General features: G+C 40.4%; 1 protein-coding gene across 2 annotated transcripts in view; it reads left to right on the plus strand.

The window, feature by feature from the left end:
- Positions 1 to 15,807, plus strand: part of SOCS5 (suppressor of cytokine signaling 5) — a 75,973-nt gene that overhangs the window by 248 nt on the left and 59,918 nt on the right. For both annotated transcript variants that reach the window (XM_063328646.1, XM_063328649.1), the window contains exon 2: positions 12,255 to 12,421. The gene's annotated coding sequence lies outside the window, so the exon portion shown is untranslated. The remainder of the gene's footprint in view (positions 1 to 12,254; positions 12,422 to 15,807) is intronic.

The following is a 15,807-nucleotide window of genomic DNA, read 5'->3' on the forward strand; positions in this document are numbered from 1 at the left end:
GCAGCCCAGTATAGCCCAGCACGTGCCAGTATGGCATGACTTGTCACAGCTGGGTATGGCCAGTCCTGCTATGGGACATGCCAGCACAGCATGGCATGGCACAGTTTGGTATAGTGTGAGCCAGGCCATTATGGCCCAGCACAGCATGGCTCAGTGCGGCACGGCACAGCTGCCCACCCCTCGGCTCAGCTGCACGCTGCCTGAAACCCACAGACCCCATGCTTCTCGGGTCCAGCCCCAGCCCCACTCTCCCTCCCTGCATCCTGCACCCAACTGAAGCTACCTTTGAGCAATGCAAACCAGCCTGTTTTCCTGAGTCTTGATTCATGTATCTTGCCACTCCAACCATCCAGGCTTTCCCTAATGACACATTAACCCATGCTATTATGAAATCAATCTTGTACTGGGCTTGGAAAATGTTAATTACAAAGAAAATTATGAAGCTAGCAGGACTGGTGTGGTGCTCCCAGTACCAGCGTGAGCTGTGCACAGAGCAGTGAGCACAAGGCAGGCTTGCCCCGCTTGGTACGCAGAGGGAACCTGTGAGGCTCTGTACTGGCCAAATCAGAACAAGATAAAATATGTTCATATCTATTAATTTGAGACAACATCGTTATGTATAGTAGTGGCTGTTCTGGATCAAACAGTAGATAATCTGCAATTCCTCTCTGATTTTGCCATTCCCCTAAGGTATGACATTATTAATTTGCCTTTTACTCAAGCGATTAGCTGAAATTAATCTCTGAACCATTGGTAATCATCTCATAGATAACTACAAGGCCTGGAAAAGAGAAATGGTACACATTCAGCTCCAAAGAGATGTCAGAAATGATAAACTCATCAGCCTAACTTCATGCCCTGGGGAGTTTTGGCATAAAACACCAAAGAGTGAATATGTTAGTGCCAAGATAAGGCACTGATAATCATCCTCCCACAACACCCCCCCACTCCCCCAATCTGTTATTAGATGAACCAGTCCAATTTTCTTCTTTAAGAGGATAATGAGGCTAGCAAGGAAGGGAGAAATTGTAGATGTATGTATAGCAAATAACCACCTATGTAGCAGTACAGCAGAAAAGTATGTGGGAACAAAAGTATTTTACAACTACAGATGAGTCAACTAAATAGTATCATTCTGGGATGAATGAATAGGGCTATCATATTTTAAACAAGGGAAGTAATTATTCGGCTCTACTTGATCCTTTTAAAGACTCATTGGAAAACTTTGTCCTGATGGCAGATTTTAGAAAACACAACTTAAAGCAAAGCTTAAGGAATTAGTTTGTTCATTTAAAAAAGAGGTTATGGGTAGAGATTTTAACAATTTTTCAACGCATGAATGGATGTTATAAAAATGTAGTGCTCAGCTGTTCATCATCCTTACAACAGCAAAATGCTTCATATGTTAAACATATATCTTCTTTGCCGCAAATGAGGATGGTTTATTTTCATCATTCTGTTTTATAAAGTCCTAAAACAACTTGTGTAGGTAGGTAGTATAATAGCCTTCATTGCAGTTTTCCAAGAAAGTGGACAAATCTGAACACACTTTAGCAGCCTTAATGCATAGAGTTGGACTATACTATCTCCTGAAGTCCTTTCTGGCTCTGCAGTCTTACGTTTCTACAATTCTGTTCTAGTTCATCTTTTAGACAGAAAACTCTTTGAGGCAGGGTGTGTCACCATTGTGTTTGTGCAGTGCCTGAAACAATGATGTCCTATATAGTACATCTGTCTGCGGAATTATCTAGAGAGTAGTCTAGACTTAATGCTGCAGATCACAAAAGCTTGTCATGACAAGCAACACACTGGAAGAGATAATGTAAATATGCCTAGGATGGTTATCTAAGATATGTATTTAAGTTTATTTGTTTATATTTTCCAGTATGGATGTATACAGATACAGATCTTCTGTATATTGTATCTTAATCTGTGTACCATATTTTTCTGGCCTGTGATGCTTTATTGTCATTTAGCTAAGATAAGACTATTAACAACGGTTTTACAAAGCTCTAGTTTTAATTGATTGGCATGCTATGGAAAAGAAAATTGTTCTAATTCTTCCAAAGTTTCCCTACAACCTTTGATCCACCCACATATGATTAAAGCTGGGTACAGAAAATTTTCTGGTCTCATAAAATTTACAAAACAGAGGTAGTGTTATTCCACAGTGTGGAACTTCCACCAGTTTTCACAGCTTTCCATAAAAAGCAAATCCAAAACCCTAACCAACTAACCACAAGCACCCTTAACCCTACAGGACTAAGCCCAGCCCCAAAACAGCTTCCTGCTTATGGCACTCACATGGGGTGAAGGGTACTTGGGTAGGGATGCCCGGTTTACTGGAATCAGAGCAGCACATTGAAGCTCCCTGACTGTATTTTAAAAGAGCCTGTCAACGGAATCACTTCGTGTTCTCCTTACCATCAGTGGAGAGAAATACCTATTTCCAGACTGTGATTCATCCCATCTTAGGTGTGCGTCTCACACATCTTCCCCTGGCGTGGCTTCTGCAGGCTGGAAACACGCGGTGTAAGTGCCCCTCTGCAACTGGCTCAGGAGATGGTTTTGTGCGTGGCCAGTGGCTGAAACTCAGATACCCACTGCAGGCTGAAATGAGGATCTCGGGGTTTCAGTGGAACCTTCAAACTGAACTTTCACGCCCTCTGTGAATTTAGCTCACGTTCCCTTCTCATTCCTTGCCTGTCTTGAGAAATAAAACCAGATGCCTTTTAGACTGTAGATGGTGGTAGGGCAAGATGTACAGAAAATGAAAGTCCGTCAGTCATGGATGGATATTTAGGTAGTACCGCTGTACTTCATGCATGTATCAGTTGTCAGGCAGTGGGCTGTAGGAGTGGATTTCTAATACATTGACTGTTACCTCTTCTGAACTTCAGAGCTGAAAATATTGATGAAAATTCCCTAATCACAAAACAGGGTAGGTGCCATAAAGGAAGTGCCTTTTCCTACTAGTGTTGTATCAAGATTTTCCAGCAAAGATGAACCTAAAATATTGTGTTATGACTTGTAGACTTAGGTGTTATTCAGACAGATAAAGAATAAGTAACACACAAGATGTTCCTTGAAATTTGATCTGTGGTCCCCTGTACTTAGACATTTTATGAGTAGTATATTATGTAGTTACTCTTGCAATAGTTTCTCTGTTGAAGAAATTTGGGTACAGCAGATGAGCAGCAGATCATATACAGAATTAGATGGGTCTGTCAGTAATCGTTTTTGTACCAGTGACAGAGCCTTGGAATTTCAAATAGTTATTCATGTATGCATAAGCAATTGCATATATAAATGTTTGCCAAAGCTATATTATATTCTGTATATGACAGAGGTTTCCCTCTAGAAAAAAATAACCTGATGCATTCTTAGATATTTTTGCAGAAGGTCTTCTAACATCTCTTCCAGTTTGATTTTATACAAGGATTGAGGCAGACTATAATGTTATAATTGAAACAGCATTTTTTAATCCATTTGCATATTAGCTCGTGGTAAAATTAATTTTGCTGACATGCTACATGACTTTTCCCCTTTTTAAATTTTGACTTTTTGGACAGCGTCTGGCATGATGGGAGTGCTGACTCTGTTGACAATCTTTGGGAAATGTCATGGCACAGAGAATAGTTATCTGGTACAGAGAATAGTTATCCAGCACAGTGAGACAGAGGACATAAACAATACTAAGCATTTCGAAGTGAATCAGACCTCCAAACTATGAAACTGTTTTAAAAATCATAGCATTTTACCACAAATAATTTTGGGAGGAGAGACTTGGCCTTCTTATTTTTGAACTGTTATTATTGATGGTTTTCCACCTTTCTCTGTAGTTTTAAGAACAGTTAACTTACTTTTTTCCTTTTGTTCTTTTTCTTTTTTAAGATGAAAGCTGGGAGTTTCACAGAAGTCTGGAAACTTAAATTAACGGATTGCATTTAATGAAATTCATGCAATTGTGAACAGCACTGGGATCCTACCTTCTCTCCAACTCAATAAGACCTAGAAAGGGAAAAACCATCTGTTTTTCATATTAGATTTTTACTTTCTGGGAAAAAATCTTGCAATAAATGTAGTTCTGACGTTCAGCTCTAGATCAGGTACCACTGCAGTAAATGAAACAGCTTCTGCTGATTTCAGTGAGAGCTGAGGCAGACCCTCATAAGCAATGCTTTTTTTCCCCCATCTTTGTGTTCAGGAAACAGTTCAGTACTTTTGACAATTTGCTAACCCACTTTAAATATAGGGAACCTAATGGAAAAAAAGAACTTTAATGTCAGATCAAACCAGGCACATGAACGTACCTCAGTATAACTTCCTTTTAGGCCAATAGGAACTTTCCATTGACTTCCCCGGGCATTGAATCAAGGCAGATAAATCAAAGCCTAGCCATAAATTTAAAATCTGAATGGAATCTAAATAAAACTGATATCCTTGAGAGAGGTTCTAGGTAATAAGCTTAATACATTCCTAAACCGAAATTCAGATGGCAAGTGCACAGCAGTACAAAAAATGGAGGCAGAGCGCATCAAAGTGTGTGTGGGAATTGCTTTGTTGTTGAAAGCATGAGTAGATTTAGCAGCAAATCAAACTTAAATTAAATTATCAAACATATTTTTAGACTATTTAATGTGTAAAAAATACTAGATGCATCTTTTGAACAGGTTCTTGCTGCAAGAAGTAATTTTGCGAAAGTCCGATGGAAGTAATATCTGCAGCTCTGGCTGCAGTCTGTATCAGCACATTTAATCAAAAATAACTCAAAGCAGGACTTGCGTAATGTCAGTGATAGATGTGTCAAATCAGGGCCTGCGAATACTCTACACAAATGACATTTATTAAGACTGGATTCTGTTAATGACACTGCATAGGACTGTGTTTGGCAAGCAGTACAGATAAGTGAAGTAATTGTACGCTGGCAGTTGGACTGCTTTGTCCTGCCATCACTCAGATATGCTCCCAGCTTTCCCCATTTCAGTCCTGACATGCTTTTGTCTTTCTGATGTCCTTACTTTTGAACAGAGTTACTAGTAATAATTACAGTAATGCCATTTGGTTCTAGTTGCAGATGAAGCCTGAGTGACCCTAGTCTAAAAAATAAAGAGCGAATGGAAACTGCCACCACAAGCTGAGATACTACTGTGTGTGAGGATAGGTGCCAGCATTGCTACCATCATTTTGCCAAAATGTCTAAGTACCAATAAGTTGTCTACATGCGACCAGAGAAGATTAAAATGGCATCACTAGTTCTGGGGCATTCTTTATAGAAGCAATGAATAACGTTTCAATTTTGAGTCTCTGGCTTTTCTCGCATTTCGCTTTCTTCAAAGCTTTGTTTTGGACCAGGCTGTTTCTGCTAATCCTTCATTGTTCTGTGGCAGAGCTGGGAGTTTTCAGTTAGTATTGTAAATGTTTGTTCGGGTCTACAGATGTTAATGAAGGTTTTGCAATGACTCATGAGACCTCAGACCATGATTCATCTAACTTCTACTGAAAATTCTTTCCAGAGCCAGGTCTCCCAGACTGCGAAAGCTTTGTCCTATGCTCTCATGCGCTATATGCCAGGCTTTGAGATCTGATTCATGCCCTCATCAGAATCCTTGAGCCTTTTAACTCAAATAGCTTTCAAAGGGATCGGATAAAATTTAACTTTTAGTCTTAAGTAGTTCTTCATGCAGTATTGCTATCACTTCAGTGTATTCCTACTTATCTCTTTCTGCAATTTATCCTCCAGATTACTCTTTCTCTTTCCTTCTTGCCCAGCTGTGTCTTACACTCAGAATATAATGTTCTCCGTGACTCATATTCCAGGCAAAATGCCATTCATCTTAATAGAGTGAAACAGAGTATATTTTCCTTCTATTAATTTACCCAAATCTGGCTTTTGTTCAGATCATTTTCTGTACTTTCAAATAAATCTTACTTGTTCCTAACATCTTCTAGCTGAGGATCTCATCACACTTTACAGTTTAATAGGTTAGACCTTATAACTTCACTATGAAGCATGTAAATAATAAGATTTGTTGGTTTTTTCAAATGAAAAATTCAGATAACCTACCAAATTTGTTAATGATTATAAACTGGTGAATGAGCTGTGATCTGATTCAATATCTCATTATTCCTTAGCCTGAGCTTAACTGCTACTTACTTGGTACATAAGCAGAGTTTCCTAGGTGAACATGCATGTAAAACTCACATTTTTGGAGGTGAAAATTCGGGCGTGATCTGTATCACTTAACAAGTTTGGTTTTAAGTTGGGACAGAAAGTTAGGAAACACAGTTCTGGCACCCGTGGCCATTTTTATTCTCTAGAATAGTTCTGTCTTGTAAGTTGAAAATACTGATGTGGTCTGTATCACAAAATGGCTTTCTTTTTGTAAGCTGCTTGCCAAGTCTAGAGAATGAGCATCCTCTTTACAGGCTGCTCATAGAGGCACCCACCAATTCATCCCTTCTGGGCCTGAACATCACGATGTGAGCGGTAGCTGTTTATCTCAGCATCCCTGATAGCTTTTGGAGGAAAATTATGGTGGATCTATTTCCAGCCTCATATTAGGAGTGATGTGGTTGACCTGTGCATTATGTGCTATTCAGGCATATACAGTGGATATGTTGTTATTTTTCCTTTTCTCTTGTCACCAGTAAAAAAGGGTTAAATTCAAACTATTTATTTGATGTTTTGCTTGCTAGCAGGGAATTTTTGCTTTTGCAATATCATTTATTTTGCAGATTCCTGGCTTTGGGCTTGAGTTGATGCTGCGTAGGTGGTTTTGTAAGGACACCTAGAAATTGAAGCTAGCCTTTTGAAGCTAACCGGTCTTTGGCAGATGATCTACAATTACAATGTTAGGAAATGAGGCTTTGCCCGCGAAGGAGTGCTTAAGGCAGGACTGCTCAAGGTCTGGGAAACAAGGCTGTATTTGGCCCACAAATGCAGTACTACTCTCCGGCTCGTGCTCATCCCCAGATTGTGTGAATTGTAGCCATGTGTCAGCAACACTTGCCGATGTACTTGGGATTTCCCTGGGTTTCGGAGAGTGGCGTCGCAGCAATTGGCTGCCCAGACAGACATGAATTGAACCTTGAGGTGGCTGATTCTCAGAACAGGGTTTTTAACCAAAGCCCTTATTTCCATTAGATCCCTAATGAATGGGTAATAGATTCATCTCCTGTCACTGGCCTTCTCTTTCTTTAAGAATATTTAACCTAACTTTGCAAGATTTAACTGTGTCAAAATGAGATTGAAAATGACTCCATCCTAGGAACCTGATCTACCAACATACCGTGAGAGTGACACAGTGCACCCAGCGGGCGTGTGAAGTAATGCTAATCTGCAGAGGAACTGCGCTGGAGGTTATGGACTTATATTTGTTTCACAAGCAAAGCAAAGCAAATTCCTGAAATATTTCACTACAAATTGTTTTCCAATTTGTAATGGCAATTGTGAGTCTTCTGTAAACCTTCTCAGTGTCTCAACACTGAATTTAGTGGAGATCAATCACACACATGTCAAATAGGCCCCTTCACTTTTGATTTATAAGTACATTTATGGATTGCATTAGTGCTCTTGGCTACAGAATCAGATCAGAAGCTGAATGCTCAGCAGACAATCTGCCTTACTCATTGCCAAATCCTTTCCAATGTCACATCTTCACAGGACAGATCTTCCAGTTTTCACCTGTTGTCTGAATATGATCTGTATATTTTCATCCTAGATCTATAACTTCATGTTTGATTATATATTCTGCTTGTGTCCAGTTGACCACGCCACCCAGATTATTCTGTATTATTGACTTGTCTTTGTTCTTCACAACGCCTGTAATCTTTGCTGTATCTCTAAACATCATCACCAGTTAAGCATAGGTATGCTGTTGTTTTCCCTTCGGTATGTTTGTCTGTCCTTTGCACCCTCCCACCACAGCTTCTGTACCCAAGTTTGTTGAGGCAACATGGTTCTGGTAAATGCAAGATGCACAAACAACAGAGACACAGTGCCTTCTGTTTGTTCAGTCTGCTTTATGGTGGGCTCTATCACATCATTTCTGTTGCTTATGAATGGGGCCTCACTGTAAGCCTGTGAGCCTACTGGTAAGAGATACTTGCAGTCTTGCAGACCAAGCTTCTAAAAGTAACTTGATTCATTTACATACATGCTGCTGCCACAAAAGACACGAAGACACAGCCCAGTTCTCAGGGAACAATTTTTTATCAAGAGCAGATCCGAGGAACCTTCTTAAAGACTTGTGTTAGAAGGATTTAAGAAATGCTACTTATTTATCCACTGAGAAAATAGACTCTCTGTCCAGCTACATTGACATGTATGAGATGTTCCTCATGATAATCCTTCTGATAGCAGGACCAGGATCTAGCGTCTGTACTGACAAATAACTACATGAACTGAGCCCGTTCCCCAAGACTCAGAAAAAGATAATTGCACCTTCTTGCATATCCTTGGCAGACAGAAATTCCTCTTCCCACAGAACTCCGACTGTATACAAACAGGAAAATCTGGACTGGGAAAAGAAAACCGTGTCAATAACTTGAAACAATAGAGTCTCAGAATTGAAATGCTAATGAGGTGTCAAATATTCCTTCTTTTTCTGCCCTTTCTTGCTAGTAATTTAATAACAGTCTTCCAGCAAACTATCAAGTTCATTATCTCACAGATAATAGTCTCATACAAACCGCCTCAGGAAAGTACGATACTGGCTTGCAGAATGGCTACAGATTTTTTTTTCCCAAATATTGCTATAAAGCAGTACTCAGTGGATATTATGCATTTCTCATTTAAAGTTATGGCAAGTTGTTTTTCATTCACTAGAGTTTGGTCATACAGTGAGACCAGTAAGACTATCAGATGGGAAAATATGTTTTTTATTCAAGAAAGTTCTAAATCTAGAAGTTAAAAATTTTTAGCATCTTTTTTATTATGTAGGCACAGATACGGTTTGCAGCCATTTGCATTTTTTAACCTTGCAATCAGTGTCTGTAGTTAAGTTATAAAATAGGTCAACTAGTATTTTTATATCTATCAAGAATAACCTTTTTTTAATTAGAAACACGTTTTTGGAAAGTTTGGCTTTGTATGTTAGAGCTTAAGCCAACCTGTAAGTGTTAGGCACCAGGCTAAAACCAAGGGTATGACCCTGATTACCTGCTTGCCACAGGGCTCTTACAGGTTTCTTTGAACCACTTTGTACCAGTCACTGTCAGAGAAAGGTTTTGGACTAGAGGAATCTTGACCTGCCCGTGCTGGTAACATCCCTGTATTGAAACTTCATTTCTGAATTGCTGTCCTCTCTGTAGACTCCAGCACCAAATTACCTGTGAGTTAACCTGTGGGTTGCTGTCATCTTGTACAGAATTTTTTTCCGTCACTTCCTAGGAAATGAGAGATTTTAACAGTAGATTTTGAACTAATTCACAGAACTGCACAGAGACCAAACTACGCCAGTATTGCCATTGTTTTAAAGTCAGCTATTCTTTATGTGTGGACCCTTGGCACCATCTAGTGTTTGAAAATGTAGACCAAGTCCAGACCACTGAGCACAGACCATCACTACAAATAGGTTTGAGCCGTAATAAAAGCTAGGGGTGCTGGAAGCCATCACCTAATTAATTTCACACAATTAAGTTTTTCCAGTTACAGGATACAAATGTACCAGAGCAGGATACGCAAAAGTCTTTCCATGCCTGTGATTTCCAATCCCTTGTCTTTCCCACAATGTTACACTGGCACTAGTAGATCAATTCAATGTCAGAAATGAACATCAGTGTGTCCACTAGTGGCAAAAGTACAGTACTTTTCATGGGAATAAGTGTGGTGTTAGGTAAATCTTCAAGTACAGCTTGAATGGAAAAAATGGTTTTCTGTTCCTGTTCTAGATAGGGGTGTCTTCTGACCCAAACCATAACAGCAGCCATCTGCATCCAAATTTAGCTGCTGATTATCCCCCCTTTGAGGGAATGATGTTGACCTTCCAGTTCTTTCATGGGGTTCTTCAGAAACAGAACCATAATTATATATATATGTACTGTATAATTGCATATGCTACTCTGCAAAAATCTACCAGCAATGGTTTTCTGACAACAGTTTGTACTTCATGAGTTTGCTATCAAAACATTTGTTTTAATTAGATAAATAAAGTGTGTATAGTTTTAGCATAGATTTCTATGGCTTCTAACAAAGCTGAGACAGCGTAGCCTCTGATTTCTGGTACCTCAGGACCATTATTTGCAGCAGCTGAGTGAAAAGATCATGTGCAATGTGCAGTGTGGTTAGCCAAGTGTGAAAGGGAAAATTGCAGTGATAGCAAATTGCGCTTCCTTCTACGTGCTATGAGAAATGTGGTCAGGCAAAAAAAATGACATCCCTTTGTCAGTTTATGCCAGGCCGAATGAAAGCCAGAGAGAAGAGATCTCATTTTTAACTGATAGCTTTGTGTTGTTCTTGTGACTCCATGAATGTGACCCAGCTGCTGGTTATTGAGGTATTGCCAGGAATGGCTGGGAAAAGACAATCTGCTATAGATGACTAGAGCTAGAGGCAGAGGATGCGTGGAAGACAGAGAACAGAGAGGAGCATTTAAATTAAACTTAATGGATTTTCATACATATACTGAAATTGGCTATGCATGGAACAGATTATGAGTGCTTTCCTGGGGAAGTAATCAGCTGGACTAGAGAGCCTGGCCTGTCATTAAGGAAATAATTGTGATTGCATTTCCATGGCTATCAAAGAATTGGACACCTGGCCTAAGGCTGTCCTGGTCACTCCCTCGCTCGTTAACAGAGAGAGGCAACATGTTTGGGAGGTGATTCATGCTGCATCTCCAAGGCATTTATTTTAGAATGGGGTGAATCTAGAGCTCCGGAGGTGGTTCTTCATTTCCCAGACTGTAGAGGAGACCGAAAGGGGCTTAGACGCGATGGCAGTTTTACATCAGTTAGGTGGGATGACTCCTCTGCTAAGTCGGAGGCAGAAGGAAGGCGAGGAGAAGACATCTGAAGAAAACTGTACTGTTAGTGGTGTGAACTCTCTTCTCTGTACTTTATTCAGCATACTGAGGGTAAAAGCAATAGGCATGACAGCCTTGAGACCCATGCCCTGCCTGTAAGTATATAAACTGACCTGCATGCACTTGACATCTCTGTTCCCCACTGCCCTCTGCCTGTGGACTCCATTTACATTTGCTCCAGTAATTGTTTTGTTGTACTAAAGGTCCGATGAATACAAGGGTCTACTCATAAAACCAGGATCAAGGCTTTCTCTTGGCAGGATCAAGGCTTTCTCTGGGGACTGACTGCACCCAGGTCTCAGTGCAAACTGATTGTGTCTGGGGGATGCAGGCCCTGAGGCTCTCTTTCCTCACAGCTGTCATAACACAACATGATCTACCCTCATCTCTCCCTCAGAGTCAGCTCAAGGGTCTTACGCAGGGCTCCTCACAATCCTTTCAGCAGAGGAGAACCCAGGGTTACATGAGTCACAAGCTGAGCGTGAGTCAGATACGTGGCAGGATTGCAAAACAGACAAATGATGTTCTGGGAAGTGTTAATAATAGGGCCATACGTGAGCCAAAGAAGGCCATTTTGGGGGGTCTGTTTGGCACTGGATTTTTCTTTCACAGCTGGAATTGACAGTCCCATTTTGGGCACTGTGTTTTAAGAAGAGTGAAAAACTAGAGAGAGCTCAGAGAAAAGCAATGGAGATGACAGGCAGTTCAGAAATCCTGAGCTCTGAGAAAGGACAGAAGGAAGCTAGGCTGAAAAAAAAAGAGGAAACTGAGAGAAAGGGAAATACAGCAATCTGCTGAATATGTCTTCAGTTGTCATGAACTTGATTCAACTGTTGTCTATGTCTAGTGCAGGTGAGAAGTTAAGAAGTAATTACCTTAATTTGTAACAAGAGAGATTTAGATTAACAATAAGAAAAAAAATCCTAGTTAGAAGGGGAATGAAGAGTAGTGTGAGGGGATGCTGCCTACTGTCGTTGTGGAATCACCTTCATTGGAAGCTGTTAAGAAATAAGCATCTGTCAGGAATAGCTTGATACACGTCATTCTGTGCTGGTGCTGGAGAATGGACTAAATGATACCAGGAAATCGCTTCCAGCTATAGATCTCTACGTCTCATTAATGCTGTCAAAATTCAGGAAAAACTGTATTTACTTTGCTCAGATGCAGTGACAGATACATGTGAACTTTCCCATCAATTTAACAATATGCCTACCTTTTTTTCCCTAGAGCTTGTATTCCTTGGCTGCCTCTGGATGTGCAAATTGCAGCGGAGGCTGGAACCCCCTTGTGCCTGACCACCAACCTGTGAGTACCTGTCTTGGACAAGGACCGTGCTGCCTTCCTCCATGCATTTCTCCCTTCCATCCTGGATCACTGCACTCATAAGAACAAAGGTAACCCAAGCTAATTCAGAAGTGTCTACCTGTACTCTGTATTGTATCGTACACAGATAATGGCATGGCATGGGGGTTAATCAATGTAATGCCTTGTCTCAGTAAAGAGCCAGTAAAAACTAAATGCAGTGAACCTATTTAAAAGTCTGTATCACATATATTTAAATTTAAAGTACAGACCAATATAGAGTGTAAGGTCCCGTGAAAGATACATTCCCCACTGAATTGTGCCATGTAGAAGCCACAGGGGCAGGAGTTTACACTTTATTGTAAAGTGAGTAAGAAGTTCTCCAGCTGCCCAGATCTCTAAAGACAATAAATAGCTTTTTCTGTCTGATGCAGAAACAGAAGAGGGGGGAGGAAAGTTACTAATGGTGACTATCCTTTGGTAAGAGGAAGAGGCAATGGAGCAATACGAATTAAACATTTCATATGCTCCCATTTATTTGCTTACAGACCTCCTGCTAGAGATACCGTGCCTCCAACACAGAATACAGATATCAGAATCCAGTATTAAAAGGGATCTCGTAGCTCACTTCCTAAGGTGTTTATAATTGTAAGTCATCCTGGAGATTTTACAGCTGATACTAAAAAGAGAACAGTTTATTGCCATATTGTGTCTTGAAGGTTATATGTGCCTACACTCTTAAAATAACGACCTTGTAAGATAAGAGCTAACAAAGGAGGGTAACATAGTAGTTAAGAGTGTAGTTCTTCCAGTCCTGCTGTATGGTATTTTAAATAGTAAGCTGTAATATTTAATAAACCAAATAAAGAGGCTTCCGAATTCGCAGGAGAGATAAGTAGTGGAATAGCTAGAAGTTCATCTAACAGGATACTTTCTTCTGTCTCCTTCATCTGCAAGGAATATTCCCAAGACAATTAACTCAGAATTCAGTTGGGAAAATAGTAATTGTTTTCCACTCCTGTAATCAGGAAACTGAAGTCAGAGCAAAGTACTTAACTTCTCTTATTACAACCACAGCCGTCTGTAGGGTTCCCCTCCCCCCTCATACACCCAAATTGTTTGGTGTTTGCATTCAGTGAATTTAGCATTTTAGGATAGGTATGTGGACTGTACATGCAGCCTGAATGTTCATGAGTGAAAAAAATTAATGCAGAAATATTACAAAGGGTTGATTATAGTTGCATGTTACCTTCTATGTACTTTATTTCAAGTTGTCCACTCAACAAGATTATAGCTGGCAAAAATTAGTTATGACCGAGAGGGATGCGTTCAAAGTTCAGGAGTAGCTTTCCAGCTTTAGTGGGTCAGATTCTGGCCATTTCCATGACTCATTTCAAGGAAAAAGAGACTCCTTCCTGAGCACCCACTGCTGAACCACTGAAGTACTGCAGTGTTTTCAAGTTCCTTGGGATAAGAGCTACTAAGGCTGGAAATGGAAAGCTACTCAGTTTCTCCAAGGGTGAAACTTTTGTTCTGTGAAGTCAAAAGGAGTTTTGCTACTGTTTTGAATAAAGACAAGAATTCTTCTCAGCAGGGAGTGACACAGGTAGCAGGCAGTGTTTCCTCCAGCAGTCTCGGAGGAGGGACAGAGCCTGCCTTGCTGGGGAGCAGGGACTACGAGGAGACTATGAGGACTCCTCCTCCATCCTGGATCTGGATGGAGGGTCTCGTAACTCTCAGCTTGGACTCAAAGGCAAGAAGTGGAGAGGCTGCAGGTCATCCTGCATGTAATCTTCTCAGTCCTTTCACCCTGAGTGTTAGGTTTAAGGAAGATCTTTAAGAAGTTCAAGCTGCTTCTACAGGAGTAAAATGTTCCTCTGTGGTGAATTCTTTAGCTGTTAACCTGTAACATCCTGCATGGTATCCATACTGGGAAAATAAGCCTTCTTTAGAGGCGTGCGGTATCTTGCTAGAGGAGCCTGCCAAAGACTGGCTGAGCAGCTACTTCTCTTTCATCTTCATGACCATACTTAGCACCAGGCCCACTGGCATAGGGAAGAAATGAGAATATCTTCTAAGGACTTACTACTCCTGCATCTCTTATTGTGTCCCCGAAGTAATCCCATTCAGTTACATACCAGTTCTGGTGTCTGCTGGGTGGTATGGTATGTGAGTTACCCCAGTCTCTGGCTCCTGTCTGTGCCTTCTATCATCTTTGCAAGATTTCATGAACTATTGACTGGAAAAATTTAAAGGATAGAGGGACAACTGATCAACACTGGCTCCTGAACAAGGCACAGTCCCTTAAATGTGCCTGTGCAAAATTGACAGCTCTTCTAAAAATGATTGCTTGCATATACAGATGCAGGAGCTGGTTGGCACCACAGTGTATGGATTTCATCAACTATCCTGTTTAGGTGCAGCCATGAGTATTAGACACTAGGTGATTCAGTTGCCTAATTAGAAGCATCTAGTGTATTCTTAGACACTGACCAGCCTCCAGCTGCTGCTGCAAAAGGGCTTGGATTTCCTGCAAGTCCTTATAATACCTGCCAGACCAATGCAGATGTCTTGGACAAGCTAGGTCATCCAAAACAGCATAGATTCCCAGCTTAGATCTGTCCTGATCACTCCCAAGATGTCTGTGGAACTGGGAAAATGGGATACATTTGAAGTTAGAAGCTTGTATTTTCTATATAGAATAAAAGGGTTTCCTTTGTCTTAGTTAAATGGGTCATTAGGAGAACTATAAGCCCTTCATGGGTTTGTGCATGAAAGGAAATCCAGAAGGTCATGAGCTGTCACATGCAATGAAAAACTGTAAGTACATAGTGTGTCTGTAATCTGTATGTAAACCACAGTGAAAAGTGCCAGTTTTGATGTCACCTGACTGTTTTCATGCAATCAAAGGCTGTGGAGTCCTTTGATTAAGAATTTATGAGATTTCAGTGGCAGCAAAGACTGTCACTATTTAAATGTGAGTAGACTCTTGTGAGAACTCAAGTCATTGTGTGATAAGAAGAATGTACTGGTTATGAGACTTGCATGCTTCATTGCAGTTTTCTACATTTATGGGTTTCTTTCCAGAGATGACTTAAATATGCTTCGTGCCATGTGACTCAAGCAATTTCATGAAAGGAGTAAAATGAAATAAAATGGAAATAACCTGAAATCTTAATCATTGCTCTAGAAGCACATAATTTTATAATGTATCTTACGGTAGTAAGGTGACATGGAATTCTTAAATCTAAGTTATGTCACATGTAATGGCAAAGATAAATGATGAATTCTAAAACACTAAAAACATGAACAAAAAAAAATCCCAAACCCTTATGATTTTGGGGTGCTTCATCATGAATTTGGAATACTTGTCATTAGCAATACCAAAATAAGATGTTGGGCTTTAACTTTTCAGGGTCTTGAGGTTGTTGTGGCTGTTCAAGCACATCACACCCTGTGTCTTGCTCCACTGGTCTAC

Source organism: Chroicocephalus ridibundus, chromosome 3 (assembly GCF_963924245.1).
Source record: "Chroicocephalus ridibundus chromosome 3, bChrRid1.1, whole genome shotgun sequence".
NCBI classification, from domain to species: Eukaryota; Metazoa; Chordata; class Aves; order Charadriiformes; family Laridae; genus Chroicocephalus; species Chroicocephalus ridibundus.